The following is a 27,931-nucleotide window of genomic DNA, read 5'->3' as shown; positions in this document are numbered from 1 at the left end:
TCAAATCATCTGAATTTCGATCGGGACCAGATAAGACATGTGAAATCAACGTAGCTCGGGCACTACCGGATTTGGACAAAATTGTAGCCTAATTTGATTAAAAACGGGCAAACGAACGAGACTCATTACTCCGCAATGAGCTGGCGAGAGTTTAGCCGAATTTCTTCTCTAAGACCCTCTAATTTGCGATTTTCCGCTTCTGTTAAGCTTTCGTTTCCTCGAAAAATCCGCTTAAGAAGTTCGAAATTCGATTCCGGTTCCATTTTATCGTATCTCAGGCATAATAATAGCTTTACATTCGCTATTTTCTTCTTTTTAGTTTTTTTCTATTTTCTAGGAACATTAAACGTTTTTTGTTGTCGTGAGCCGGTTCTGTGCGGAAGGGTATGACGCAGAGTACTCCGGAGACGAATAACTCATTAAAAACAATTATTTCGACTGTTTATCCATAATTTACGTAAACGGTCGTGACACAAGGTCTTCCCAGGGAGGTCACCCATCCTAGCTCTGCCATCGCGCCAGAACGCTTAACTTCATGGTTATGATTGGGCGAGAGCAGTGCCGCGTGTTGTCCATCGCCGCCCGCTCCACACGTACTCGAGGGATATAAGAATAAACATCACACTCAATGTCGGGTGCGATCATACCAGCACTAATGCACCGGATCCCATCAGAACTCCGAAGTTAAGCGTGCTTGGGCGAAAGAGCAGTACTAGGATGGGTTACCCCCTGGGAAGTCCTCGTGTTGCACCCCTTTTCGTGTTTTTCTATTTTTGATTACTTGTTGACAGACGATTTTCAGCTCAACTCATCTGAATCTCGATCGGGACCAGATAAGACATGTGAAATGAAAGTAGCTCGGGCACTGCCGGATTTGGACAAAATTATAGCCTAATTTGATTGTAAACGAGCAAACGAACGAGACTCATTACTCCACAATGAGCTGGCGAGATTTCAGCCGAATTCCTTTTCGTGTTTTTCTATTTTTGTTTACTTGTTGACAGACGATTTTAAGCTTAATTCATTTGAATCTATATCGGGACCGGATAAGACATGTGAAATCAACGTGGCTCGGGCACTGCCGGATTTGGACAAAATTGTAGGCTAATTTGATTATAAACGGGCAAACGAACGAGACTCGTTCTCCGCAATGAGCTGGCGAGATTTTAGCCGAATTCCTTCTCTAAGACCCTCTAATTTGCGATTTTCCGCTTCTGTTAAGCTTCTGTTTTCTCCAGAAATCCGCTAAGGAAGCTCGAAATTCGATTCCGGTTCCATTTTATCGTATCACAGGCATAATAATAGCTTAACATTCGCTATTTTCTTCTTCTTATTTTTTTTTCTATTTTCTGGGAATATTTTGCGATTTTTGTTGTCGTGAGCCGATTTTGTGCGGAAGGGTATGACGCAGATTATTCCGGGGACGATTAACTCATTAAAAACAATTATTTCGACTGTATTATACATAATTTACGTAAACGGTCGTGACACGAGGATTGCCCAGGGAGGTCACCCATCCTCGCTCTGCCATCGCGCCAGGACGCTCACTATTGAACCGGATCCCAACAGAACTTCGAAGTTAAGCGTGCTTGGGCGAGAGCAGTACTAGGATGGGTGACCCCTTGGGAAGTCCTTGTGTTGCACCCCTTTTCGAGTTGTTTTATTTTTTATTAATTGATGACAGATGATTTTCGGCTAAAATCATCTGAATCTCGATTGGTACCAGATAAGACATGTGAAATCAACGTAGCTCGGGCACTGCCGGATTTGGACAAAATTGTAGCCTAATTTGATTAGAAACGGGCAAAAGAACGAGACTCATTACTCCGCAATGAGCCTGGCGAGAGTTTAGCCGAATTCCTTCTCCAAGACCCTCTAATTTGCGATTTTCCACTTCTGTTAAGCTTCCGTTTTCTCGAGAAATCCGCTTAGGAAGTTCGAAATTCGATTCTGGTTCCTATTTATCGTATCCCAGGCATGATAATAGGTTTACATTCGTTATTTTCTTCTTCTTATTTTTTTCTATTTTCTAGGAACATTTAGCGATTTTTGTTGTCGTGAGCCGGTTCTGTGCGGAAAGGTATGAGGCAGATTACTCTGGAGATGGTTAACTCATTAAAAACAATTATTTCCATTGTTTTAGCCTTAATTTACGTAAACGGTCGCGACACGAGAACTTCTCAGGGAGGTCACCCACCCTAGCTCTGCCATCGCGCCAGAACGCTTAACTTAATGGTTCTGATTGGGCAAGAGCAGTGCCGCGTGTTGCCCATTTAAGAAGTTCGAAATTCGATTCCGCTTCAGAAGTTCGAAATTCGATTCCGGTTCCATTTTATCGTATCTCAGGCATAATAATAGCTTTACATTCGCTATTTTCTTCTTTTTAGTTTTTTTCTATTTTCTAGGAACATTAAACGTTTTTTGTTGTCGTGAGCCGGTTCTGTGCGGAAGGGTATGACGCAGAGTACTCCGGAGACGAATAACTCATTAAAAACAATTATTTCGACTGTTTATCCATAATTTACGTAAACGGTCGTGACACAAGGTCTTCCCAGGGAGGTCACCCATCCTAGCTCTGCCATCGCGCCAGAACGCTTAACTTCATGGTTATGATTGGGCGAGAGCAGTGCCGCGTGTTGTCCATCGCCGCCCGCTCCACACGTACTCGAGGGATATAAGAATAAACATCACACTCAATGTCGGGTGCGATCATACCAGCACTAATGCACCGGATCCCATCAGAACTCCGAAGTTAAGCGTGCTTGGGCGAAAGCGCAGTACTAGGATGGGTTACCCCCTGGGAAGTCCTCGTGTTGCACCCCTTTTCGTGTTTTTCTATTTTTGATTACTTGTTGACAGACGATTTTCTGCTCAAATCATCTGAATCTCGATCGGGACCAGATAAGACATGTGAAATGAAAGTAGCTCGGGCACTGCCGGATTTGGACAAAATTGTAGCCTAGTTTGATTGTAAATGGGCAAACGAACGAGACTCAATACTCCGCAATGAGCTTGCGAGAGTTTAGCCGAATTTTTTCTCTAAAACCCTCTAATTTGCAATTTTCCGCTTCTGTTAAGCTTCCGTTTCCTCGAGAAATCCGCTTAGGAAGTTCGAAATTCGATTCTGGTTCCTATTTATCGTATCCCAGGCATGATAATAGGTTTACATTCGTTATTTTCTTCTTCTTATTTTTTTCTATTTTCTAGGAACATTTAGCGATTTTTGTTGTCGTGAGCCGGTTCTGTGCGGAAAGGTATGACGCAGATTACTCTGGAGATGGTTAACTCATTAAAAACAATTATTTCGATTGTTTTAGCCTTAATTTACGTAAACGGTCGCGACACGAGAACTTCTCAGGGAGGTCACCCACCCTAGCTCTGCCATCGCGCCAGAACGCTTAACTTCATGGTTCTGATTGGGCGAGAGCAGTGCCGCGTGTTGCCCATCGCCGACTGCTCCACATGTATTCGAAGGATATAAGAATAAACATCTCACTCAATGTCGGGTGCGATCATACCAGCACTAATGCACTGTATCCCATCAAAACTCCGAAGTTAAGCGTGCTTGGGCGACAGCAGTACTAGGATGGGTGACCCCCTGGGAAGTCCTCGTGTTTCACCCTTTTTCGTGTTTTTCCATTTTTGATTACTTGTTGACAAACGGTTTTTGGCTGAAGTTAAGCGTGCTTGGGCGAGAGCCGTACTAGGATGGGTGACCCCCTAGGAAGTCCTTGTGTTGCACCCCTTTTCGTGTTTTTCCATTTTTAATTACTTGTTGACAGACGAATTTCGGATCAAATCATCTGAATCTCGATCAGGACCTGATAAAACATGTGAAATCAACGTAGCTCGGGCACTGCCGGATTTGGACAAAATTGTAGCTTAATTAGATTGTAAACGGGCAAATGAACGAGACTCCTTACTCCGCAATGAGCTAGCGAGAGTTTAGCCGAATTCTTTCTCTAAGACCCTCTAATTTGCAATTTTCCGCTTTTGTTAAACTTCTGTTTCCTCGAGAAATCCGCTTTGGAAGTTCGAAAATCGATTTTAGTTCTATTTTATCGTATCCTAGGCATAATAATAGCTTTACATTCGTTATTTTCTTCTTCTTTTTTTTCTATTATCTGGGAATATTTAGCGATTTTTGTTGTCGTGAGCCGGTTCAGTGCGGAAGGGTATGACGCAGATTACTTCGGAGACAGTTAACTCATTAAAAACAATTATTTCGACTGTTTAAGCCTTAATTTACGTAATCGATCGCGACACGAGGAATGCTCATGGAGGTCACCCATCCTAGCTCTGTCATCGCGCCAGAACGCTTAACTTCATGGTTCTGATATGGAGGTCACCCACTCAATGTTGGGTGCGATCATACCAGCACTAATGCACCGGATCCCATCAGAACTCCGAAGTTAAGCGTGCTTAGGCGAGAGAGAGCAGTACTAGGATGGGTGACCCCCTAGGAAGTCCTTGTGTTGCACCCCTTTTCGTGTTTTTCCACTTTTAATTACTTGTTGATAGACGAATTTCGGCACAAATCATCTGAATCTGGATCAGGACCAGTTAAAACATATGAAATCAACGTAGCTCGGGCACTGCCGGATTTGGACAAAATTGTAGCCTAATTAGATTGTAAACGGGCAAACGAACGAGACTCATTACTCCGCAATGAGATGGCGAGAGTTTAGCCAATTTCTTTCTCTAAGACCCTCTAATTTGCAATTTTCCGCTTCTGTTAAGCTTCCGTTTCCTCGAGAAATCTGCATAGGAAGTTTGAAATTCGATTCCGGTTCCATTTTATCGTATCCTAGGCATAATAATAGCTTTACATTCGCTATTTTCTTCTTCTTATTTTTTTTTCTATTTTCTGGGAGCATTTAGCGATTTTTGTTGTCCTGAGCCGGTTCTGTGTGGAAGGGTATGATGCAGATTACTCCGGAGACGGTTAACTCATGGTTCTGATTGGGAGGGTATGATGCAGATTACTCCCAGGGAGGACACCCATCCTAGCTCTGCAATCGCGCCAGAACGCTTAACTTCATGGTTCTGTTTGGGAGAGAGCAGTGCCGCGTGTTGTCCATCGCCGACAGCTCCACACGTACTCGAGGGATATAAGAATAAACATCCCACTCAATGTTGGGTGCGATCATACCAGCACTAATGCACAGGATCCCATACGAACTCCGAAGTTATGCATGCCTGGGCGAGAGCAGTACTAGGATGGGTGACCTTCTGGGAAGTCCTCGTGTTGCACCCCTTTTCGTGTTTTTCTATTTTTGATTACTTGTTGACAGATGATTTTCGGCTCAAATCATCAGAATCTCGACCGGGACCAGATAAGACATGAGAAATCAACGTAGCTCAAGCACCGCCAGAATTGGACAAAATTGTAGCCTAATTTGATTGTAAACGGGCAAACGAACGAGACTCATTCCGCAATGAGCTGGCGAGATTTTAGCCGAATTCCTTCTCTAAGACCCTCTAATTTGCGATTTTCCGCTTTTGTTAAGCTTCCGTTTCCTCGAGAAATCCGGTTAGGAAGTCTGAAATTCGATTCCGGTTCCATTTTATCGTATCCTAGGAGTAATAATAGCTTTACATTCGCTATTTCTTCTTCTTATTTTTTTTTCTATTTTCTGGGAACATTTAGCGATTTTTGTTGTCGTGAGCCGGTTCTGTGCGGAAGGGTATGACGCAGATTACTCAGGAGAAGGTTAACTCATTAAAAACCATTATTTCGACTATTTTATCCATAATTTACGTAAACGGTCGCGACACGAGGACTTTCTACGGAGGACACCCATCGTAGCTCTGCCATCGCACCAGGACTCTTAACATCATTGTTCTGATTGGGCGAGAGCAGTGCCGCGTGTTGTCCATCGCCACCCGCTCCACACGTACTCGAGGGATATAAGAATAAACATCCCACTCAATGTCTGGTGCGATCATACCAGCACTAATGCACCGGATAACATTAGAACTCCGAAGTTAAGCGTGCTTGGGCCAGAGCAGTACTAGGATGGGTGACCCCTTGGGAAGTCCTCGTGTCGCACCCCTTTTCGAGTTTTTCTATTTTTGATTAATTGATGACTGATGATTTTCGGCTCAAATCCTCTGAATCTCGATCAGGACCAGATAAGACATGTGAAATCAACGTAGCTTGAGCACTGCCGGATTTGGCTAAAATTGTAGCCTAATTTGATTATAAACGGGCAAACGAACGAGACTCATTACTCCGCAAAGAGCTGGCGAGATTTTAGCCGAATTCCTTCTCTAAGACCCTCTAATTTGCGATTTTATGCTTCTAATAAGCTTTCTTTTCCTCGAGAAATCCGTTTAGGAAGTTCAAAATTCGATTCCGGTTCCATTTTATCGTATCTCAGGCATAATAATAGCTTAACATTCGCTATTTTCTTCTTTTTTTTTTCTCTTTTCTGGGAACATTTAGCGATTTTTGTTTTCGTGAGCCGGTTCTGTGCGGAAGGGTATGACGCAGATTACTCCAGAGACCTTTAACTCATTAAAAACAATTATTTCGACTTTTTTATATTTTCTGGGAACATTTAGCGATTTTTGTTGTCGTGAGCCAGTTCTGTGCGGAAGGGTATGACGTAGATTACTCCGGAGACGGTTAACTCATTAAAAACAATTATTTTGACTGTTTTATCCATAATTTACGTAAACCGTCGCGATACGAGGACTTCCCGGGGGGTCACCCATCCTTGCTCTGCCATCGCGCCAGAACGCTTAACTTCATGGTTCTGATTGGGCGAGAGCAGTGCCGCATGTTGTCCATCGCCGTCCGCTCCACACGTACTCGAGAGATATAAGAATAAACATCCCACTCAATGTTGGGGGCGATGGACCAGCACTAATGGACCGGATCCCATCAGAACTCCGAAGTTAAGCGTGCTTGGACAAGATCGGTACTAGGATGGGTGACCCCGTGGGAAGTCCTCGTGTTTCACCCCTTTTCGTGTTTTTCTATTTTTGATTACTTGTTGACAGACAATTTTCGGCTCAAATCATCTGAATCTCGATCGGGACCAGATATGACATGTGAAATCAACGTAGCTCGGGCACTTCCTGATTTAGACAAAATTGTAGCCTAATTTGATTGTAAACGGACGAGACTTATTACTCTGCAATGAGCTGGCGAGATTTAAGCAGAATTCCATTTCCTCGAGAAATCCGCTTAGGAAGTTCAAAATTAGATTCTGGTTTCATTTTATTGTATCCCAGGCATAATAATAGCTTTACATTCGTTATTTTCTTCTTCTTATTTTTTTTTCTATTTTCTGGGAACATTTAGCAATTTTTGTTGTCGTGAGCCGGTTCTGTGCGGAAGGGTATGACGCTGATAACTACGGAGACGGTAAACTCATTAAAAACAATTATTTCGACTGTTTTAGCCATAATTTACGTAAACCGTCGCGATACGAGGACTTCCCGGGGGGTCACCTATCCTTGCTTTGCCATCGCGCCAGAACGCTTAACTTCATGGTTCTGATTGGGCGAGAGCAGTGCCGCGTGTTGTCCATCGCCGCCCGCTCCACAAGTACTCGAGGGATATAAGAATAAACATCCCACTCAATGTCGGGTGCGATCATACCAGCACTGATGCACCGGATCCCATCAAAACTCCGAAGTTAAGCGTGCTTGGGCGAGAGCTGTACTAGGATGGGTGACCCCTTGGGAAATCCTCATGTTGCACCCCTTTTCGAGTTTTTCTATTTTTGATTAATTGATGACAGATGATTTTCGGCTCAAATCATCTGAATTTCGATCGGGACCAGATAAGACATGTGAAATAACCGTAGCTCGGGCACTACCGGATTTGGACAAAATTGTAGCCTAATTTGATTAAAAACGGGCAAACGAACGAGACTCATTACTCCGCAATGAGCTGGCGAGAGTTTAGCCGAATTCCTTCTCTAAGACCCTCTAATTTGCGATTTTCCGCTTCTGTTAAGCTTTCGTTTCCTCGAAAAATCCGCTTAAGAAGTTCGAAATTCGATTCCGGTTCCATTTTATCGTATCTCAGGCATAATAATAGCTTTACATTCGCTATTTTCTTCTTTTTAGTTTTTTTCTATTTTCTAGGAACATTAAACGTTTTTTGTTGTCGTGAGCCGGTTCTGTGCGGAAGGGTATGACGCAGAGTACTCCGGAGACGAATAACTCATTAAAAAAAATTATTTCGACTGTTTATCCATAATTTACGTAAACGGTCGTGACACAAGGTCTTCCCAGGGAGGTCACCCATCCTAGCTCTGCCATCGCGCCAGAACGCTTAACTTCATGGTTATGATTGGGCGAGAGCAGTGCCGCGTGTTGTCCATCGCCGCCCGCTCCACACGTACTCGAGGGATATAAGAATAAACATCACACTCAATGTCGGGTGCGATCATACCAGCACTAATGCACCGGATCCCATCAGAACTCCGAAGTTAAGCGTGCTTGGGCGAAAGCGCAGTACTAGGATGGGTTACCCCCTGGGAAGTCCTCGTGTTGCACCCCTTTTCGTGTTTTTCTATTTTTGATTACTTGTTGACAGACGATTTTCTGCTTAAATCATCTGAATCTCGATCGGGACCAGATAAGACATGTGAAATGAAAGTAGCTCGGGCACTGCCGGATTTGGACAAAATTGTAGCCTAATTTGATTGTTAATGGGCAAACGAACGAGACTCAATACTCCGCAATGAGCTGGCGAGAGTTTAGCCGAATTTTTTCTCTAAAACCCTCTAATTTGCAATTTTCCGCTTCTGTTAAGCTTCCGTTTCCTCGAAAAATCCGCTTAGGAAGTTCGAAATTCGATTCTGGTTCCTATTTATCGTATCCCAGGCATGATAATAGGTTTACATTCGTTATTTTCTTCTTCTTATTTTTTTCTATTTTCTAGGAACATTTAGCGATTTTTGTTGTCGTGAGCCGGTTCTGTGCGGAAAGGTATGACGCAGATTACTCTGGAGATGGTTAACTCATTAAAAACAATTATTTCGATTGTTTTAGCCTTAATTTACGTAAATGGTCGCGACACAAGAACTTCTCAGGGAGGTCACCCACCCTAGCTCTGCCATCGCGCCAGAACGCTTAACTTCATGGTTCTGATTGGGCGAGAGCAGTGCCGCGTGTTGCCCATCGCCGACTGCTCCACATGTATTCGAAGGATATAAGAATAAACATCTCACTCAATGTCGGGTGCGATCATACCAGCACTAATGCACTGTATCCCATCAGAACTCCGAAGTTAAGCGTGCTTGGGCGACAGCAGTACTAGGATGGGTGACCCCCTGGGAAGTTCCTCGTGTTTCACCTTTTTTCGTGTTTTTCCATTTTTGATTACTTGTTGACAAACGGTTTTTGGCTGAAGTTAAGCGTGCTTGGGCAAGAGCCGTACTAGGATGGGTGACCCCCTAGGAAGTCCTCGTGTTGCACCCCTTTTCGTGTTTTTCCATTTTTAATTACTTGTTGACAGACGAATTTCGGATCAAATCATCTGAATCTCGATCAGGACCTGATAAAATATGTGAAATCAACGTAGCTCGGGCACTGCCGGATTTGGACAAAATTGTAGCTTAATTAGATTGTAAACGGGCAAATGAACGAGACTCATTACTCCGCAATGAGCTAGCGAGAGTTTAGCCGAATTCTTTCTCTAAGACCCTCTAATTTGCAATTTTCCGCTTTTGTTAAACTTCTGTTTCCTCGAGAAATCCGCTTTGGAAGTTCGAAAATCGATTTTAGTTCTATTTTATCGTATCCTAGGCATAATAATAGCTTTACATTCGTTATTTTCTTCTTCTTTTTTTTCTATTTTCTGGGAATATTTAGCGATTTTTGTTGTCGTGAGCCGGTTCAGTGCGGAAGGGTATGACGCAGATTACTTCGGAGACGGTTAACTCATTAAAAACAATTATTTCGACTGTTTTAGCCTTAATTTTCGTAATCGATCGCGACACGAGGAATGCTCATGGAGGTCACCCATCCTAGCTCTGTCATCGCGCCAGAACGCTTAACTTCATGGTTCTGATATGGAGGTCACCCACTCAATGTTGGGTGCGATCATACCAGCACTAATGCACCGGATCCCATCAGAACTTCGAAGTTAAGCGTGCTTAGGCGAGAGAGAGCAGTACTAGGATGGGTGACCCCCTAGGAAGTCCTTGTGTTGCACCCCTTTTCGTGTTTTTCCACTTTTAATTACTTGTTGATAGACGAATTTCGGCACAAATCATCTGAATCTGGATCAGGACCAGATAAAACATATGAAATCAACGTAGCTCGGGCACTGCCGGATTTGGACAAAATTGTAGCCTAATTAGATTGTAAACGGGCAAACGAACGAGACTCATTACTCCGCAATGAGATGGCGAGAGTTTAGCCAATTTCTTTCTCTAAGACCCTCTAATTTGCAATTTTCCGCTTCTGTTAAGCTTCCGTTTCCTCGAGAAATCTGCATAGGAAGTTTGAAATTCGATTCCGGTTCCATTTTATCGTATCCTAGGCATAATAATAGCTTTACATTCGCTATTTTCTTCTTCTTATTTTTTTTCTATTTTCTGGGAGCATTTAGCGATTTTTGTTGTCCTGAGCCGGTTCTGTGTGGAAGGGTATGATGCAGATTACTCCGGAGACGGTTAACTCATGGTTCTGATTGGAAGGGTATGATGCAGATTACTCCCAGGGAGGACACCCATCCTAGCTCTGCCATCGCGCCAGAACGCTTAACTTCATGGTTCTGTTTGGGAGAGAGCAGTGCCGCGTGTTGTCCATCGCCGACAGCTCCACATGTACTCGAGGGATATAAGAATAAACATCCCACTCAATGTTGGGTGCGATCATACCAGCACTAATGCACAGGATCCCATACGAACTCCGAAGTTATGCATGCCTGGGCGAGAGCAGTACTAGGATGGGTGACCTTCTGGGAAGTCCTCGTGTTGCACCCCTTTTCGTGTTTTTCTATTTTTGATTACTTGTTGACAGATGATTTTCGGCTCAAATCATCAGAATCTCGACCGGGACCAGATAAGACATGAGAAATCAACGTAGCTCAAGCACCGCCGGAATTGGACAAAATTGTAGCCTAATTTGATTGTAAACGGGCAAACGAACGAGACTCATTCCGCAATGAGCTGGCGAGATTTTAGCCGAATTCCTTCTCTAAGACCCTCTAATTTGCGATTTTCCGCTTTTGTTAAGCTTCCGTTTCCTCGAGAAATCCGGTTAGGAAGTCTGAAATTCGATTCTGGTTCCATTTTATCGTATCCTAGGAGTAATAATAGCTTTACATTCGCTATTTCTTCTTCTTATTTTTTTTTCTATTTTCTGGGAACATTTAGCGATTTTTGTTGTCGTGAGCCGGTTCTGTGCGGAAGGGTATGACGCAGATTACTCAGGAGAAGGTTAACTCATTAAAAACCATTATTTCGACTATTTTATCCATAATTTACGTAAACGGTCGCGACACGAGGACTTCCTACGGAGGACACCCATCGTAGCTCTGCCATCGCACCAGGACTCTTAACATCATTGTTCTGATTGGGCGAGAGCAGTGCCGCGTGTTGTCCATCGCCACCCGCTCCACACGTACTCGAGGGATATAAGAATAAACATCCCACTCAATGTCTTGTGCGATCATACCAGCAATAATGCACCGGATAACATTAGAACTCCGAAGTTAAGCGTGCTTGGGCGAGAGCAGTACTAGGATGGGTGACCCCTTGGGAAGTCCTCGTGTCGCACCCCTTTTCGAGTTTTTCTATTTTTGATTAATTGATGACTGATGATTTTCGGCTCAAATCCTCTGAATCTCGATCAGGACCAGATAAGACATGTGAAATCAACGTAGCTTGAGCACTGCCGGATTTGGCTAAAATTGTAGCCTAATTTGATTATAAACGGGCAAACGAACGAGACTCATTACTCCGCAAAGAGCTGGCGAGATTTTAGCCGAATTCCTTCTCTAAGACCCTCTAATTTGCGATTTTATGCTTCTAATAAGCTTTCTTTTCCTCGAGAAATCCGTTTAGGAAGTTCAAAATTCGATTCCGGTTCCATTTTATCGTATCTCAGGCATAATAATAGCTTAACATTCGCTATTTTCTTCTTTTTTTTTTTCTCTTTTCTGGGAACATTTAGCGATTTTTGTTTTCGTGAGCCGGTTCTATGCGGAAGGGTATGACGCAGATTACTCCAGAGACCTTTAACTCATTAAAAACAATTATTTCGACTTTTTTATATTTTCTGGGAACATTTAGCGATTTTTGTTGTCGTGAGCCAGTTTTGTGCGGAAGGATATGACGTAGATTACTCCGGAGACGGTTAACTCATTAAAAACAATTATTTTGACTGTTTTATCCATAGTTTACGTTAACGGTCGCGACACGAGGACTGCCCAGGGAGGTCACCCATCCTTGCTCTGCCATCGCGCCAGAACGCTTAACTTCATGGTTCTGATTGGGCGAGAGCAGTGCCGCATGTTGTCCATCGCCGTCCGCTCCACACGTACTCGAGAGATATAAGAATAAACATCCCACTCAATGTTGGGGGCGATGGACCAGCTATGACATGTGAAATAAACGTAGCTCGGGCACTTCCTGATTTAGACAAAATTGTAGCCTAATTTGATTGTAAACGGACGAGACTTATTACTCTGCAATGAGCTGGCGAGATTTAAGCAGAATTCTATTTCCTCGAGAAATCTGCTTAGGAAGTTCAAAATTAGATTCTGGTTTCATTTTATTGTATCCCAGGCATAATAATAGCTTTACATTCGTTATTTTCTTCTTCTTATTTTTTTTTCTATTTTCTGGGAACATTTAGCAATTTTTGTTGTCGTGAGCCGGTTCTGTGCGGAAGGGTATGACGCTGATAACTACGGAGACGGTTAACTCATTAAAAACAATTATTTCGACTGTTTTAGCCATAATTTACGTAAATTGTCGCGATACGAGGACTTCCCGGGGGGTCACCTATCCTTGCTTTGCCATCGCGCCAGAACGCTTAACTTTATGGTTCTGATTGGGCGAGAGCAGTGCCGCGTGTTGTCCATCGCCGCCCGCTCCACAAGTACTCGAGGGATATAAGAATAAACATCCCACTCAATGTCGGGTGCGATCATACCAGCACTGATGCACCGGATCCTATCAAAACTCCGAAGTTAAGCGTGCTTGGGCGAGAGCTGTACTAGGATGGGTGACCCCTTGGGAAGTCCTCATGTTGCACCCCTTTTCGAGTTTTTCTATTTTTGATTAATTGATGACAGATGATTTTCGGCTCAAATCATCTGAATTTCGATGGGGACCAGATAAGACTTGTGAAATCAACGTAGCTCGGGCACTACCGGATTTGGACAAAATTGTAGCCTAATTTGATTAAAAACGGGCAAACGAACGAGACTCATTACTCCGCAATGAGCTGGCGAGAGTTTAGCCGAATTCCTTCTCTAAGACCCTCTAATTTGCGATTTTCCGCATCTGTTAAGCTTTCGTTTCCTCGAAAAATCCGCTTAAGAAGTTCGAAATTCGATTCCGGTTCCATTTTATCGTATCTCAGGCATAATAATAGCTTTACATTCGCTATTTTCTTCTTTTTAGTTTTTTTCTATTTTCTAGGAACATTAAACGTTTTTTGTTGTCGTGAGCCGGTTCTGTGCGGAAGGGTATGACGCAGAGTACTCCGGAGACGAATAACTCATTAAAAACAATTATTTCGACTGTTTATCCATAATTTACGTAAACGGTCGTGACACAAGGTCTTCCCAGGGAGGTCACCCATCCTAGCTTTGCCATCGCGCCAGAACGCTTAACTTCATGGTTATGATTGGGCGAGAGCAGTGCCGCGTGTTGTCCATCGCCGCCCGCTCCACACGTACTCGAGGGATATAAGAATAAACATCACACTCAATGTCGGGTGCGATCATACCAGCACTAATGCACCGGATCCCATCAGAACTCCGAAGTTAAGCGTGCTTGGGCGAAAGCGCAGTACTAGGATGGGTTACCCCCTGGGAAGTCCTCGTGTTGCACCCCTTTTCGTGTATTTCTATTTTTGATTACTTGTTGACAGACGATTTTCTGCTCAAATCATCTGAATCTCGATCGGGACCAGATAAGACATGTGAAATGAAAGTAGCTCGGGCACTGCCGGATTTGGACAAAATTGTAGACTAATTTGATTGTAAACGAGCAAACGAACGAGACTCATTACTCCACAATGAGCTGGCGAGATTTCAGCCGAATTCCTTTTCGTGTTTTTCTATTTTTGTTTACTTGTTGACAGACGATTTTAAGCTTAATTCATCTGAATCTATATCGGGACCGGATAAGACATGTGAAATCAACGTGGCTCGGGCACTGCCGGATTTGGACAAAATTGTAGGCTAATTTGATTATAAACGGGCAAACGAACGAGACTCGTTCTCCGCAATGAGCTGGCGAGATTTTAGCCGAATTCCTTCTCTAAGACCCTCTAATTTGCGATTTTCCGCTTCTGTTAAGCTTCTGTTTTCTCGAGAAATCCGCTAAGGAAGCTCGAAATTCGATTCCGGTTCCATTTTATCGTATCACAGGCATAATAATAGCTTGACATTCGCTATTTTCTTGTTCTTATTTTTTTTTCTATTTTCTGGGAATATTTTGCGATTTTTGTTGTCGTGAGCCGGTTTTGTGCGGAAGGGTATGACGCAGATTATTCCGGAGACGGTTAACTCATTAAAAACAATTATTTCGACTGTATCATACATAATTTACGTAAACGGTCGTGACACGAGGACTGCCCAGGGAGGTCACCCATCATCGCTCTGCCATCGCGCCAGGACGCTCACTATTGAACCGGATCCCATCAGAACTTCGAAGTTAAGCGTGCTTGGGCGAGAGCAGTACTAGGATGGGTGACCCCTTAGGAAGTCCTTGTGTTGCACCCCTTTTCGAGTTGTTTTATTTTTGATTAATTGATGACAGATGATTTTCGGCTAAAATCATCTGAATCTCGATCGGTACCAGATAAGACATGTGAAATCAACGTAGCTCGGGCACTGCCGGATTTGGACAAAATTGTAGCCTAATTTGATTAGAAACGGGCAAAAGAACGAGACTCATTACTCCGCAATGAGCTGGCGAGACTTTAGCCGAATTCCTTCTCCAAAACCCTCTAATTTGCGATTTTCCACTTCTGTTAAGCTTCCGTTTCCTCGAGAAATCCGCTTAGGAAGTTCGAAATTCGATTCTGGTTCCTATTTATCGTATCCCAGGCATGATAATAGGTTTACATTCGTTATTTTCTTCTTCTTATTTTTTTCTATTTTCTAGGAACATTAAACGATTTTTGTTGTCGTGAGCCGGTTCTGTGCGGAAGGGAATGATGCAGATTACTCCGGAGACGGTTAACTCATTAAAAACAATTATTTCGACTATTTTATCTATAATTTACTTAAACGATCGCGACACGAGGACTTCCCAGGGAAGTCACCCATCCTCGCTCTGTCATCGCGCCAGAACGCTTAACTTCATGGTTCCGATTGGGCGAGAGCAGTGCCGCGTGTTGTCCATCGCCGCCTGCTCCACACGTACTCGAGGGATATAAGAATAAACATCCCTCTCAATGTCGGGTGCGATCATACCAGCACTGATGCACCGGATCCCATCAAAACTCCGAAGTTAAGCGTGCTTGGGCGAGAGCTGTACTAGGATGGGTGACCCCTTGGGAAGTCCACATGTTGCACCCCTTTTCGAGTTTTTCTATTTTTGATTAATTGATGACAGATGATTTTCGGCTCAAATCATCTGAATTTCGATCGGGACTAGATAAGACATGTGAAGTCAACGTAGTTCGGGCACTGCCTGATTTGGACAAAATTGTAGCCTAATTTGATTGTAAACGGGCAAACGAACGAGACTCATTACTCTGCAATGAGCTGGCGATATTTCAGCCGAGTTCCTTCTCTAAGACCCTCTAATTTGCGATTTTCCGCTTCTGTTAAGCTTTCGTTTCCTCGAGAAATCCGCTTTTGAAGTTTGAAATTCGATTTCGGTTCCATTTCATCGTATCTCAGGCATAATAATAGCTTTACATTCACTATTTTCTTCTTTTAATTTTTTTTTCTATTTTTTAGGAACATTTAGCGATTTTTGTTGTCGTGAGCCGGTTCTGTGCGGAAGGGTATGACGCAGATTACTCCGGAGACGATTAACTCATTAAAAACAATTATTTCGACTGTTTTATCCATAATTTACGTAAACGATCGCGACACGAGGACTGCCCAGGGAGGTCAGCCATCCTCGCTCTGCCATCGCGCCAGGACGCTTAACTTCATGGTTCTGATTGGGTGAGAGCAGTGCCGCGTGTTGTCCATCGCCGCCTGCTCCACACGTACTCGAGGGATATAAGAATAAACATCCCACTCAATGTCGGGTGCGATCATACCAGCACTGATGCACCGGATCCCATCAAAACTCCGAAGTTAAGCGTGCTTGGGCGAGAGCTGTACTAGGATGGGTGACCCCTTGGGAAGTCCTCATGTTGCACCCCTTTTCGAGTTTTTCTATTTTTGATTAATTGATGACAGATGATTTTCGGCTCAAATCATCTGAATTTCGATCGGGACCAGATAAGACATGTGAAGTCAACGTAGTTCGGGCACTGCCTGATTTGGACAAAATTGTAGCCTAATTTGATTGTAAACGGGCAAACGAACGAGACTCATTACTCTGCAATGAGCTGGCGAGATTTCAGCCGAGTTCCTTCTCTAAGACCCTCTAATTTGCGATTTTCCGCTTCTGTTAAGCTTTCGTTTCCTCGAGAAATCCGCTTTTGAAGTTTGAAATTCGATTTCGGTTCCATTTCATCGTATCTCAGGCATAATAATAGCTTTACATTCACTATTTTCTTCTTTTAATTTTTTTTTCTATTTTTTAGGAACATTTAGCGATTTTTGTTGTCGTGAGCCGGTTCTGTGCGGAAGGGTATGGCGCAGATTACTCCGGAGACGGTTAACTCATTAAAAACAATTATTTCGACTGTTTTATCCATAATTTACGTAAACGATCGCGACACGAGGACTGCCCAGGGAGGTCAGCCATCCTCGCTCTGCCATCGCGCCAGGACGCTTAACTTCATGGTTCTGATTGGGTGAGAGCAGTGCCGCGTGTTGTCTATCGCCGCCTGCTCCACACGTACTCGAGGGATATAAGAATAAACATCCTATTCAATGTCGGGTGCGATCATACAAGCACTAATGCACAGGATCCCATCAGAACTCCGAAGTTAAGCGTGCTTGGGCGAGAGCAGTATTAGGATGGTTGACCCTTTGGGAAGTCCTCGTGTTGCACCCCTTTTCGAGTTTTTTTATTTTTGATTAATTGATGACAGATGATTTTCGGCTTAAATCATCTGAATCTCGAACGGTACAAGATAAGACATGTGAAATCAACGTAGCTCGGGCACAGCCGGATTTGGACAACATTGTACCCTTATTTGATTCTAAACGGGCAAACGAATGAGACTCATTACTCAGCAATGAGCTGGCGAGAGTTTAGACGAATTCCTTCTATAAGACCCTCTAATTTGCGATTTTTCGCTTCAGTTAAGCTTCTGTTTCCTTGAGAAATCAGCTTAAGAAGTTCGAAATTCAATTCCGGTTCCTTTTTAACGTATCCCAGGCATAATAATAGCTTTACATTCGCTATTTTCTTCTTGTTATTTTTTCTATTTTCTGGGAACATTTAGCGATTTTTGTTGTCGTGAGTGTGTTCTGTGCGGAAAGGTATGCCGCAGATTACTCCGGAGACGGTTAACTCATTAAAAACAATTATTTCGACTGTTTTATCCATAATATATGTAAACGGTCGCGACACGAGGACTTTCCGGGAGGTCACCCATTCTAGCTCTGTCATCGCGCCAGAATGCTTAAATTCATGGTTCTGATTGGGCGAGAGCAGTGCCGCATGTTGTCCATCGCCGCCCGCTCCACATGTACTCGAGGGATATAAGAATAACATCCCACTCAATGTTGGGTACGAACATACAAGCACTAATGCACCGGATCCCATCAGAACTCCGTAGTCAATCGTGCTTGGGCGAGAGCAGTACTAGGATGGGTGACCCTCTGGGAAGTCCTCGTGTTGCTCTCCTTTTCGTGTTTTTCTATTTTTGTTACTTGTTGACAGACGATTTTAAGATCAATTCATCTGAATCTATATCGGGACCGGATAAGACATGTGAAATCGACGTAGCTCGGGCACTGCCGAATTTGGACAAAATTGTAGGCTAATTTTATTGTAAACGGGCAAACAAACGAGACTCGTCCTTTGCAATGAGCTGGCGAGATTTTAGCCGAATTCCTTCCCTAAGACCCTCAATTTGCGATTTTACGCTTCTGTTAAGCTTCTGTTTCCTCGAGAAATCTGCTAAGGAAGTTCGAAATTCGATTCCGGTTCCATTTTATCGTATCACATGCATAATAATAGTTTTACATTCGCTATTTTCTTCTTCTTCTTTTTTTTTTTTATTTTCTGGGAACATTTAGCGATTTTTGTTGTCGTGAGCCGGTTCTTTGCGGAAGGGTATGACGCAGATTACTCCGGAGACAGTTAACTCATTAAAAAGAATTATTTCGACTGTTTTATCCATAATTTACGTAAACGGTCGCGACACGAGGACTTCCCGGGAGGTCACCCATCCTAGCTCTGTCATCGCGCCAGAACGCTTAACTTCATGGTTCTGATTGGGCGAGAGCAGTGCCGCGTGTTGTCCATCGCCGCCTGCTCCACACGTACTCGAGGGATATAAGAATAAACATCCTATTCAATGTCGGGTGCGATCATACCAGCAATAATGCACCGGATCCCATTAGAACTCCGAAGTTAAGCGTGCTTGGGCGAGAGCAGTATTAGGATGGGTGACCCTTTGGGAAGTCCTCGTGTTGCACCCCTTTTCGAGTTTTTTTATTTTTGATTAATTGATGACAGATGATTTTCGGCTCAAATCATCTGAATCTCGAACGGTACAAGATAAGAAATGTGAAATCAACGTAGCTCGGGCACAGCCGGATTTGGACAAGATTGTAGCCTAATTTGATTCTAAACGGGCAAACGAATGAGACTCATTACTCAGCAATGAGCTTGCGAGAGTTTAGCCGAATTCCTTCTCTAAGACCCTCTAATTTGCGATTTTTCGCTTCAGTTAAGCTTCTGTTTCCTTGAGAAATCAGCTTAAGAAGTTCGAAATTCGATTCCGGTTCCATTTTAACGTATCCCAGGCATAATAATAGCTTTACATTCGCTATTTCCTTCTTCTTATTTTTTTTCTATTTTCTGGGAACATTTAGCGATTTTTGTTGTCGTGAGCCGGTTCTGTGCGGAAGGGTATGACGCAGATTACTCCGGAGACGGTTAACTCATTAAAAACAATTATTTCGACTGTTTTATCCATAATTTATGTAAACGGTCGCGACACGAGGACTTTCCGGGAGGTCACCCATTCTAGCTCTGTCATCGCGCCAGAATGCTTAAATTCATGGTTCTGATTGGGCGAGAGCAGTGCCGCATGTTGTCCATCGCCGCCCGCTCCACATGTACTCGAGGGATATAAGAATAACATCCCACTCAATGTTGGGTACGAACATACTAGCACTAATGCACCGGATCCCATCAGAACTCCGTAGTCAATCGTGCTTGGGCGAGAGCAGTACTAGGATGGGTGACCCTCTGGGAAGTCCTCGTGTTGCTCTCCTTTTCGTGTTTTTCTATTTTTGTTACTTGTTGACAGACGATTTTAAGATCAATTCATCTGAATCTACATCGGGACCGGATAAGACATGTGAAATCAACGTAGCTCGGGCACTGCCGAATTTGGACAAAATTTTAGGCTAATTTTATTGTAAACGGGCAAACAAACGAGACTCATCCTTTGCAATGAGCTGGCGAGATTTTAGCCAAATTCCTTCCCTAAGACCCTCAATTTGCGATTTTCCGCTTCTGTTAAGCTTCTGTTTCCTCGAGAAATCTGCTAAGGAAGTTCGAAATTCGATTCCGGTTCCATTTTATCGTATCACATGCATAATAATAGTTTTACATTCGCTATTTTCTTATTCTTCTTTTTTTTTTTTATTTTCTGGGAACATTTAGCGATTTTTGTTGTCGTGAGCCGGTTCTGTGCGGAAGGGTATGACGCATATTACTCCGGAGACAGTTAACTCATTAAAAACAATTATTTCGACTGTTTTATCCATAATTTACGTAAACGGTCGCGACACGAGGACTTCCCGGGAGGTCACCCATCCTAGCTCTGTCATCGCGCCAGAACGCTTAACTTCATGGTTCTGATTGGGCGAGAGCAGTGCCGCGTGTTGTCCATCGCCGCCTGCTCCACACGTACTCGAGGGATATAAGAATAAACATCCTATTCAATGTCGGGTGCGATCATACGAGCACAAATGCACCGGATCCTATCGGAACTTCGAAGTTAAGCGTGCTTGGGCGAGAGCAGTATTAGGATGGGTAACCACCCCCTGGGAAGTCTTCGTGTTGCACCCCTTTTCGAGTTTTTTTATTTTTGATTAATTGATGACAGATGATTTTCGGCTCAAATCATCTGAATCTCGAACGGTACAAGATAAGACATGTGAAATCAACGTAGCTCGGGCACAGCCGGATTTGGACAACATTGTAGCCTAATTTGATTCTAAACGGGCAAACGAATGAGACTCATTACTCAGCAATTAGCTGGCGAGAGTTTATCCGAATTCCTTCTCTAAGACCCTCTAATTTGCGATTTTTCGCTTCAGTTAAGCTTCTGTTTCCTTGAGAAATCAGCTTAAGAAGTTCGAAATTCGATTCCGGTTCCATTTTAACGTATCCCAGGCATAATAATAGCTTTATATTTGCTATTTTCTTCTTCTTATTTTTTCTATTTTCTGGGAATATTTAGCGATTTTTGTTGTCGTGAGTGTGTTCTGTGCGGAAGGGTATGCCGCAGATTACTCCGGAGACGGTTAACTCATTAAAAACAATTATTTCGACTGTTTTATCCATAATTTATGTAAACGGTCGCGACACGAGGACTTTCCGGGAGGTCACCCATTCTAGCTCTGTCATCGCGCCAGAATGCTTAAATTCATGGTTCTGATTGGGCGAGAGCAGTGCCGCATGTTGTCCATCGCCGCCCGCTCCACATGTACTCGAGGGATATAAGAATAACATCCCACTCAATGTTGGGTACGAACATACAAGCACTAATGCACCGGATCCCATCAGAACTCCGTAGTCAATCGTGCTTGGGCGAGAGCAGTACTAGGATGGGTGACCCTCTGGGAAGTCCTCGTGTTGCTCTCCTTTTCGTGTTTTTCTATTTTTGTTACTTGTTGACAGACGATTTTAAGATCAATTCATCTGAATCTATATCGGGACCGGATAAGACATGGGAAATCGACGTAGCTCGGGCACTGCCGAATTTGGACAAAATTGTAGGCTAATTTTATTGTAAACGGGCAAACAAACGAGACTCGTCCTTTGCAATGAGCTGGCGAGATTTTAGCCGAATTCCTTCCCTAAGACCCTCAATTTGCGATTTTACGCTTCTGTTAAGCTTCTGTTTCCTCGAGAAATCTGCTAAGGAAGTTCGAAATTCGATTCCGGTTCCATTTTATCGTATCACATGCATAATAATAGTTTTACATTCGCTATTTTCTTCTTCTTCTTTTTTTTTTTATTTTCTGGGAACATTTAGCGATTTTTGTTGTCGTGAGCCGGTTCTTTGCGGAAGGGTATGACGCAGATTACTCCGGAGACAGTTAACTCATTAAAAAGAATTATTTCGACTGTTTTATCCATAATTTACGTAAACGGTCGCGACACGAGGACTTCCCGGGAGGTCACCCATCCTAGCTCTGTCATCGCGCCAGAATGCTTAAATTCATGGTTCTGATTGGGCGAGAGCAGTGCCGCATGTTGTCCATCGCCGCCCGCTCCGCATGTACTCGAGGGATATAAGAATAACATCCCACTCAATGTTGGGTACGAACATACAAGCACTAATGCACCGGATCCCATCAGAACTCCGTAGTCTATCGTGCTTGGGCGAGAGCAGTACTAGGATGGGTGACCCTCTGGGAAGTCCTCGTGTTGCTCTCCTTTTCGTGTTTTTCTATTTTTGTTACTTGTTGACAGACGATTTTAAGATCAATTCATCTGAATCTATATCGGGACCGGATAAGACATGTGAAATCGACGTAGCTCGGGCACTGCCGAATTTGGACAAAATTGTAGGCTAATTTTATTGTAAACGGGCAAACAAACGAGACTCGTCCTTTGCAATGAGCTGGCGAGATTTTAGCCGAATTCCTTCCCTAAGACCCTCAATTTGCGATTTTACGCTTCTGTTAAGCTTCTGTTTCCTCGAGAAATCTGCTAAGGAAGTTCAAAATTCGATTCCGGTTCCATTTTATCGTATCACATGCATAATAATAGTTTTACATTCGCTATTTTCTTATTCTTCTTTTTTTTTTTTATTTTCTGGGAACATTTAGCGATTTTTGTTGTCGTGAGCCGGTTCTGTGCGGAAGGGTATGACGCAGATTACTCCGGAGACAGTTAACTCATTAAAAACAATTATTTCGACTGTTTTATCCATAATTTACGTAAACGGTCGCGACACGAGGACTTCCCGGGAGGTCACCCATCCTAGCTCTGTCATCGCGCCAGAACGCTTAACTTCATGGTTCTGATTGGGCGAGAGCAGTGCCGCGTGTTGTCCATCGCCGCCTGCTCCACACGTACTCGAGGGATATAAGAATAAACATCCTATTCAATGTCGGGTGCGATCATACCAGCAATAATGCACCGGATCCCATTAGAACTCCGAAGTTAAGCGTGCTTGGGCGAGAGCAGTATTAGGATGGGTGACCCTTTGGGAAGTCCTCGTGTTGCACCCCTTTTCGAGTTTTTTTATTTTTGATTAATTGATGACAGATGATTTTCGGCTCAAATCATTTGAATCTCGAACGGTACAAGATAAGACATGTGAAATCAACGTAGCTCGGGCACAGCCGGATTTGGACAACATTGTAGCCTAATTTGATTCTAAACGGGCAAACGAATGAGACTCATTACTCAGCAATGAGCTGGCGAGAGTTTAGACGAATTCCTTCTCTAAGACCCTCTAATTTGCGATTTTTCGCTTCAGTTAAGCTTCTGTTTCCTTGAGAAATCAGCTTAAGAAGTTCGAAATTCGATTCCGGTTCCATTTTAACGTATTCCAGGCATAATAATAGCTTTACATTTGCTATTTTCTTCTTCTTATTTTTTCTATTTTCTGGGAACATTTAGCGATTTTTGTTGTCGTGAGCCGGTTCTGTGCGGAAGGGTATGCCGCAGATTACTCCGGAGACGGTTAACTCATTAAAAACAATTATTTCGACTGTTTTATCCATAATTTATGTAAACGGTCGCGACACGAGGACTTTCCGGGAGGTCACCCATTCTAGCTCTGTCATCGCGCCAGAATGCTTAAATTCATGGTTCTGATTGGGCGAGAGCAGTGCCGCATGTTGTCCATCGCCGCCCGCTCCACATGTACTCGAGGGATATAAGAATAACATCCCACTCAATGTTGGGTACGAACATACAAGCACTAATGCACCGGATCCCATCAGAACTCCGTAGTCAATCGTGCTTGGGCGAGAGCAGTACTAGGATGGGTGACCCTCTGGGAAGTCCTCGTGTTGCTCTCCTTTTCGTGTTTTTCTATTTTTGTTACTTGTTGACAGACGATTTTAAGATCAATTCATCTGAATCTATATCGGGACCGGATAAGACATGTGAAATCGACGTAGCTCGGGCACTGCCGAATTTGGACAAAATTTTAGGCTGATTTTATTGTAAACGGGCAAACAAACGAGACTCGTCCTTTGCAATGAGCTGGCGAGATTTTAGCCGAATTCCTTCCCTAAGACCCTCAATTTGCGATTTTCCGCTTCTGTTAAGCTTCTGTTTCCTCGAGAAATCTGCTAAGGAAGTTCGAAATTCGATTCCGGTTCCATTTTATCGTATCACATGCATAATAATAGTTTTACATTCGCTATTTTCTTCTTCTTCTTTTTTTTTTATTTTCTGGGAACATTTAGCGATTTTTGTTGTCGTGAGCCGGTTCTTTGCGGAAGGGTATGACGCAGATTACTCCGGAGACAGTTAACTCATTAAAAACAATTATTTCGACTGTTTTATCCATAATTTACGTAAACGGTCGCGACACGAGGACTTCCCGGGAGGTCACCCATCCTAGCTCTGTCATCGCGCCAGAATGCTTAAATTCATGGTTCTGATTGGGCGAGAGCAGTGCCGCATGTTGTCCATCGCCGCCTACTCCACACGTACTCGAGGGATATAAGAATAACATCCTATTCAATGTCGGGTGCGATCATACGAGCACAAATGCACCGGATCCTATCGGAACTTCGAAGTTAAGCGTGCTTGGGCGAGAGCAGTATTAGGATGGGTAACCACCCCCTGGGAAGTCTTCGTGTTGCACCCCTTTTCGAGTTTTTCTATTTTTGTTACTTGTTGACAGACGATTTTAAGATCAATTCATCTGAATCTATATCGGGACCGGATAAGACATGTGAAATCGACGTAGCTCGGGCACTGCCGAATTTGGACAAAATTGTAGCCTAATTTGATTCTAAACGGGCAAACGAATGAGACTCCTTACTCAGCAATGAGCTGGCGAGAGTTTAGCCGAATTCCTTCTCTAAGACCCTCTAATTTGCGATTTTTCGCTTCAGTTAAGCTTCTGTTTCCTCGAGAAATCAGCTGAAGAAGTTCGAAATTCGATTCCGGTTCCATTTTATCGTATCACATGCATAATAATAGTTTTACATTCGCTATTTTCTTCTTCTTCTTTTTTTTTTTTATTTTCTGGGAACATTTAGCGATTTTTGTTGTCGTGAGTGTGTTCTGTGCGGAAGGGTATGCCGCAGATTACTCCGGAGACGGTTAACTCATTAAAAACAATTATTTCGACTGTTTTATCCATAATTTACGTAAACGGTCGCGACACGAGGACTTCCCGGGAGGTCACCCATCCTAGCTCTGTCATCGCGCCAGAATGCTTAAATTCATGGTTCTGATTGGGCGAGAGCAGTGCCGCATGTTGTCCATCGCCGCCCGCTCCACATGTACTCGAGGGATATAAGAATAACATCCCACTCAATGTTGGGTACGAACATACAAGCTCTAATGCACCGGATCCCATCAGAACTCCGTAGTCATTCGTGCTTGGGCGAGAGCAGTACTAGGATGGGTGACCCTCTGGGAAGTCCTCGTGTTGCTCTCCTTTTCGTGTTTTTCTATTTTTGTTACTTGTTGACAGACGATTTTAAGATCAATTCATCTGAATCTATATCGGGACCGGATAAGACATGTGAAATCAACGTAGCTCGGGCACTGCCGAATTTGGACAAAATTGTAGGCTAATTTTATTGTAAACGGGCAAACAAACGAGACTCATCCTTTGCAATGAGCTGGCGAGATTTTAGCCAAATTCCTTCCCTAAGACCCTCAATTTGCGATTTTCCGCTTCTGTTAAGCTTCTGTTTCCTCGAGAAATCTGCTAAGGAAGTTCGAAATTCGATTCCGGTTCCATTTTATCGTATCACATGCATAATAATAGTTTTACATTCGCTATTTTCTTATTCTTCTTTTTTTTTTATTTTCTGGGAACATTTAGCGATTTTTGTTGTCGTGAGCCGGTTCTGTGCGGAAGGGTATGACGCAGATTACTCCGGAGACAGTTAACTCATTAAAAACAATTATTTCGACTGTTTTATCCATAATTTACGTAAACGGTCGCGACACGAGGACTTCCCGGGAGGTCACCCATCCCAGCTCTGCCATCACGCCAGAATGCTTAACTTCATGGTTCTGATTGGGCGAGAGCAGTGCCGCGTGTTGTCCATCGCCGCCTGCGCCACACGTACTCGAGGGATATAAGAATAAACATCCCACTTAATGTCGAGTGCGATCATACGAGCACAAATGCACCGGATCCTATCGGAACTCTGAAGTTAAGCGTGCTTGGACGAGAGCAGTACTAGGATGGGTAACCCCCTGGGAAGTCTTCGTGTTGCACCCCTTTTCGTGTTTTCCTATTTTTCATTACTTGTTGACAGACGATTTTCGGCTCAAATCATCTGAATCTCAATCGGGACAAGATAAGACATTTGAAATAAACGTAGCTCGGGCACTGCCGGATATGGACAAAATTGTAGGCTAATTTGATTGTAAACGGGCAAACGAACAAGACACATTACTTCGCAATGAGGTGGTGAGATTATAGCCGAATTCCTTCTCTAAGACCCTCTAATTTGCGATTTTCCGCTTCTGTTAAGCTTTTGTTTCCTCGAGAAATCCGCTTAGAAAGTTCGAAATTCGATTCCGGTTACATTTTATCGTATCCCAGGCATAATAATAGCTTTACATTCGTTATTTCCTTCTTCTTATTTTTTTTTCTATTTTCTGGGAACATTTATTGATTTTTGTTGTCGTTAGCCGGTTTTATGCGGAAGGGTATGACGCAGATTACTCCGGAGACGGTTAACTCATTAAAAACAATTATTTCGACTGTTTTATCCATAATTTACGTAAACGGTCGCGACACGAGGTCTTCCCAGGGAGGTCACCCATCCTAGCTCTGCCATCGCGCCAGAACGTTTAACTTCATGGTTGTGAACTGGCGAGAGCAGTGCCGCGTGTTGTCCATCGCCGCCCGCTCCACACGTACTCGAGGGATATAAGAATAAACATCCCACTCAATGTCGGGTGCGATCATACCAGCACTAATGCACCGGATCCCATCAGAACTCCGAAGTTAAGCATGCTTGGGCGAGAGCAGTACTAGGATGGGTGACCCCCTGGGAAGTCCTCGTGTTGCACCCTTTTTCGTGTTTTTCTATTTTTGATTACTTGTTGACAGACGATTTTCGGCTCAAATCATCTGAATATCGATCGAGACAAGATAAGACATGTGAAATGAAAGTAGCTCGGGCACTGCTGGATTTGGACAAAATTGTAGGCTAATTTGATTGTAAACGGGCAAACGGACGAGACTCAATGCTACGCAATGAGCTGACGAGATTTTAGCCGAATTCCTTCTCTAATACCCTCTAATTTGCGATTTACCGCTTCTCTTAAGCTTTCGTTTCCTCGAGAATTCCGCTTAGGAAGTTCGAAATTCGATTCCGGTTCCATTTTATCGTATCCCAGGCAAAATAATAGCTTTACATTCGTTATTTCCTTCTTCTTATTTTTTTTCTATTTTCTAGGAACATTTATCGATTTTTGTTGTCGTGAGCCGGTTCTGTGCGGAAGGGTATGACGCAGATTACTCCGGAGACGGTTAACTCATTAAAAACAATTATTTCGACTGTTTTATCCGTAATTTCCTTAAACGGTCGCGACACGAGGTCTTCATTGGGAGGTCACCCATCCTAGCTCTGCCATCGCTAGAACGCTTAACTTCATGGTTATGATTGGGCGAGAGCAGTGCCGCGTGTTGTCCATCGCCGCCCGCTCCACACGTACTCGAGGGATATAAGAATAAACATTCCACTCAATGTCGGGTGCGATCATACCAGCACTAATGCACCGGATCCCATCAGAACTCCGAAGTTAAGCGTGCTTGGGCGAGAGCAGTACTAGGATAGGTGACCCCCTGGGAAATCCTCGTGTTGCACCCCTTTTCGTGTTTTTCTATTTTTGATTACTTGTTGACAGACGATTTTCGGCTCAAATCATCTGAATCTCGATCGGGACCAGATAAGACATGTGAAATGAAAGTAGCTCGGGCACTGCTTGATTTGGACAAAATTGTAGGCTAATTTGATTGTAAACGGGCAAACGGACGAGATTCATTACTGCGCAATGAGGTAACG

The 27,931-nt window shown here is 43.5% G+C and overlaps 26 non-coding genes and 7 pseudogenes across 26 annotated transcripts; all 33 read left to right on the top strand.

Moving 5' to 3' along the window:
* The first annotated feature begins 633 nt into the window (after window positions 1-633).
* Window positions 634-754, top strand: LOC142514276 (5S ribosomal RNA). Its single transcript, XR_012810177.1, has one exon. It is a non-coding gene; the product is annotated as a 5S ribosomal RNA (ribosomal RNA).
* Window positions 755-1,522: 768 nt separating this feature from the next.
* LOC142512833 (5S ribosomal RNA) lies at window positions 1,523-1,647 on the top strand (annotated as a pseudogene).
* Window positions 1,648-2,701: 1,054 nt separating this feature from the next.
* On the top strand, window positions 2,702-2,822 carry LOC142515356 (5S ribosomal RNA). Its single transcript, XR_012811207.1, has one exon. It is a non-coding gene; the product is annotated as a 5S ribosomal RNA (ribosomal RNA).
* A 682-nt stretch (window positions 2,823-3,504) lies between these two features.
* On the top strand, window positions 3,505-3,623 carry LOC142510209 (5S ribosomal RNA). Its single transcript, XR_012808334.1, has one exon. It is a non-coding gene; the product is annotated as a 5S ribosomal RNA (ribosomal RNA).
* Window positions 3,624-4,361: 738 nt separating this feature from the next.
* On the top strand, window positions 4,362-4,484 carry LOC142506661 (5S ribosomal RNA). Its single transcript, XR_012804946.1, has one exon. It is a non-coding gene; the product is annotated as a 5S ribosomal RNA (ribosomal RNA).
* Window positions 4,485-5,138: 654 nt separating this feature from the next.
* LOC142516922 (5S ribosomal RNA) lies at window positions 5,139-5,257 on the top strand. Its single transcript, XR_012812690.1, has one exon. It is a non-coding gene; the product is annotated as a 5S ribosomal RNA (ribosomal RNA).
* Window positions 5,258-5,937: 680 nt separating this feature from the next.
* Window positions 5,938-6,056, top strand: LOC142506638 (5S ribosomal RNA). Its single transcript, XR_012804924.1, has one exon. It is a non-coding gene; the product is annotated as a 5S ribosomal RNA (ribosomal RNA).
* A 797-nt stretch (window positions 6,057-6,853) lies between these two features.
* On the top strand, window positions 6,854-6,971 carry LOC142512273 (5S ribosomal RNA; annotated as a pseudogene).
* A 627-nt stretch (window positions 6,972-7,598) lies between these two features.
* Window positions 7,599-7,717, top strand: LOC142515889 (5S ribosomal RNA). Its single transcript, XR_012811709.1, has one exon. It is a non-coding gene; the product is annotated as a 5S ribosomal RNA (ribosomal RNA).
* A 682-nt stretch (window positions 7,718-8,399) lies between these two features.
* Window positions 8,400-8,520, top strand: LOC142515355 (5S ribosomal RNA). The gene has a single exon (XR_012811206.1). It is a non-coding gene; the product is annotated as a 5S ribosomal RNA (ribosomal RNA).
* A 682-nt stretch (window positions 8,521-9,202) lies between these two features.
* Window positions 9,203-9,322, top strand: LOC142510492 (5S ribosomal RNA). Its single transcript, XR_012808601.1, has one exon. It is a non-coding gene; the product is annotated as a 5S ribosomal RNA (ribosomal RNA).
* Window positions 9,323-10,060: 738 nt separating this feature from the next.
* LOC142508322 (5S ribosomal RNA) lies at window positions 10,061-10,183 on the top strand. The gene has a single exon (XR_012806542.1). It is a non-coding gene; the product is annotated as a 5S ribosomal RNA (ribosomal RNA).
* Window positions 10,184-10,836: 653 nt separating this feature from the next.
* Window positions 10,837-10,955, top strand: LOC142516921 (5S ribosomal RNA). The gene has a single exon (XR_012812689.1). It is a non-coding gene; the product is annotated as a 5S ribosomal RNA (ribosomal RNA).
* A 680-nt stretch (window positions 10,956-11,635) lies between these two features.
* Window positions 11,636-11,754, top strand: LOC142507237 (5S ribosomal RNA). Its single transcript, XR_012805498.1, has one exon. It is a non-coding gene; the product is annotated as a 5S ribosomal RNA (ribosomal RNA).
* Window positions 11,755-13,117: 1,363 nt separating this feature from the next.
* On the top strand, window positions 13,118-13,236 carry LOC142506265 (5S ribosomal RNA). The gene has a single exon (XR_012804561.1). It is a non-coding gene; the product is annotated as a 5S ribosomal RNA (ribosomal RNA).
* Window positions 13,237-13,918: 682 nt separating this feature from the next.
* LOC142515354 (5S ribosomal RNA) lies at window positions 13,919-14,039 on the top strand. Its single transcript, XR_012811205.1, has one exon. It is a non-coding gene; the product is annotated as a 5S ribosomal RNA (ribosomal RNA).
* A 768-nt stretch (window positions 14,040-14,807) lies between these two features.
* On the top strand, window positions 14,808-14,932 carry LOC142512787 (5S ribosomal RNA; annotated as a pseudogene).
* A 682-nt stretch (window positions 14,933-15,614) lies between these two features.
* On the top strand, window positions 15,615-15,733 carry LOC142515564 (5S ribosomal RNA). Its single transcript, XR_012811402.1, has one exon. It is a non-coding gene; the product is annotated as a 5S ribosomal RNA (ribosomal RNA).
* Window positions 15,734-16,417: 684 nt separating this feature from the next.
* On the top strand, window positions 16,418-16,536 carry LOC142515604 (5S ribosomal RNA). Its single transcript, XR_012811440.1, has one exon. It is a non-coding gene; the product is annotated as a 5S ribosomal RNA (ribosomal RNA).
* A 684-nt stretch (window positions 16,537-17,220) lies between these two features.
* LOC142506675 (5S ribosomal RNA) lies at window positions 17,221-17,339 on the top strand. Its single transcript, XR_012804959.1, has one exon. It is a non-coding gene; the product is annotated as a 5S ribosomal RNA (ribosomal RNA).
* Window positions 17,340-18,018: 679 nt separating this feature from the next.
* LOC142510241 (5S ribosomal RNA) lies at window positions 18,019-18,137 on the top strand. Its single transcript, XR_012808365.1, has one exon. It is a non-coding gene; the product is annotated as a 5S ribosomal RNA (ribosomal RNA).
* Window positions 18,138-18,818: 681 nt separating this feature from the next.
* Window positions 18,819-18,937, top strand: LOC142514306 (5S ribosomal RNA). Its single transcript, XR_012810205.1, has one exon. It is a non-coding gene; the product is annotated as a 5S ribosomal RNA (ribosomal RNA).
* A 681-nt stretch (window positions 18,938-19,618) lies between these two features.
* On the top strand, window positions 19,619-19,737 carry LOC142509054 (5S ribosomal RNA). Its single transcript, XR_012807244.1, has one exon. It is a non-coding gene; the product is annotated as a 5S ribosomal RNA (ribosomal RNA).
* A 681-nt stretch (window positions 19,738-20,418) lies between these two features.
* On the top strand, window positions 20,419-20,540 carry LOC142511739 (5S ribosomal RNA; annotated as a pseudogene).
* A 679-nt stretch (window positions 20,541-21,219) lies between these two features.
* On the top strand, window positions 21,220-21,338 carry LOC142510240 (5S ribosomal RNA). Its single transcript, XR_012808364.1, has one exon. It is a non-coding gene; the product is annotated as a 5S ribosomal RNA (ribosomal RNA).
* Window positions 21,339-22,017: 679 nt separating this feature from the next.
* On the top strand, window positions 22,018-22,136 carry LOC142511559 (5S ribosomal RNA; annotated as a pseudogene).
* Window positions 22,137-22,817: 681 nt separating this feature from the next.
* LOC142514305 (5S ribosomal RNA) lies at window positions 22,818-22,936 on the top strand. Its single transcript, XR_012810204.1, has one exon. It is a non-coding gene; the product is annotated as a 5S ribosomal RNA (ribosomal RNA).
* A 679-nt stretch (window positions 22,937-23,615) lies between these two features.
* Window positions 23,616-23,734, top strand: LOC142510239 (5S ribosomal RNA). Its single transcript, XR_012808363.1, has one exon. It is a non-coding gene; the product is annotated as a 5S ribosomal RNA (ribosomal RNA).
* Window positions 23,735-24,412: 678 nt separating this feature from the next.
* Window positions 24,413-24,534, top strand: LOC142511737 (5S ribosomal RNA; annotated as a pseudogene).
* A 682-nt stretch (window positions 24,535-25,216) lies between these two features.
* Window positions 25,217-25,335, top strand: LOC142512041 (5S ribosomal RNA; annotated as a pseudogene).
* A 679-nt stretch (window positions 25,336-26,014) lies between these two features.
* Window positions 26,015-26,133, top strand: LOC142509709 (5S ribosomal RNA). The gene has a single exon (XR_012807869.1). It is a non-coding gene; the product is annotated as a 5S ribosomal RNA (ribosomal RNA).
* Window positions 26,134-26,817: 684 nt separating this feature from the next.
* Window positions 26,818-26,936, top strand: LOC142509458 (5S ribosomal RNA). Its single transcript, XR_012807631.1, has one exon. It is a non-coding gene; the product is annotated as a 5S ribosomal RNA (ribosomal RNA).
* Window positions 26,937-27,617: 681 nt separating this feature from the next.
* LOC142510119 (5S ribosomal RNA) lies at window positions 27,618-27,736 on the top strand. Its single transcript, XR_012808251.1, has one exon. It is a non-coding gene; the product is annotated as a 5S ribosomal RNA (ribosomal RNA).
* The last annotated feature ends 195 nt before the right edge of the window (window positions 27,737-27,931 follow it).

This window comes from Primulina tabacum, chromosome 10, assembly GCF_025594145.1.
Source record: "Primulina tabacum isolate GXHZ01 chromosome 10, ASM2559414v2, whole genome shotgun sequence".
In the NCBI taxonomy this organism is placed as follows: domain Eukaryota; kingdom Viridiplantae; phylum Streptophyta; class Magnoliopsida; order Lamiales; family Gesneriaceae; genus Primulina; species Primulina tabacum.
This window is presented reverse-complemented; position numbering and strand designations above follow the sequence as displayed.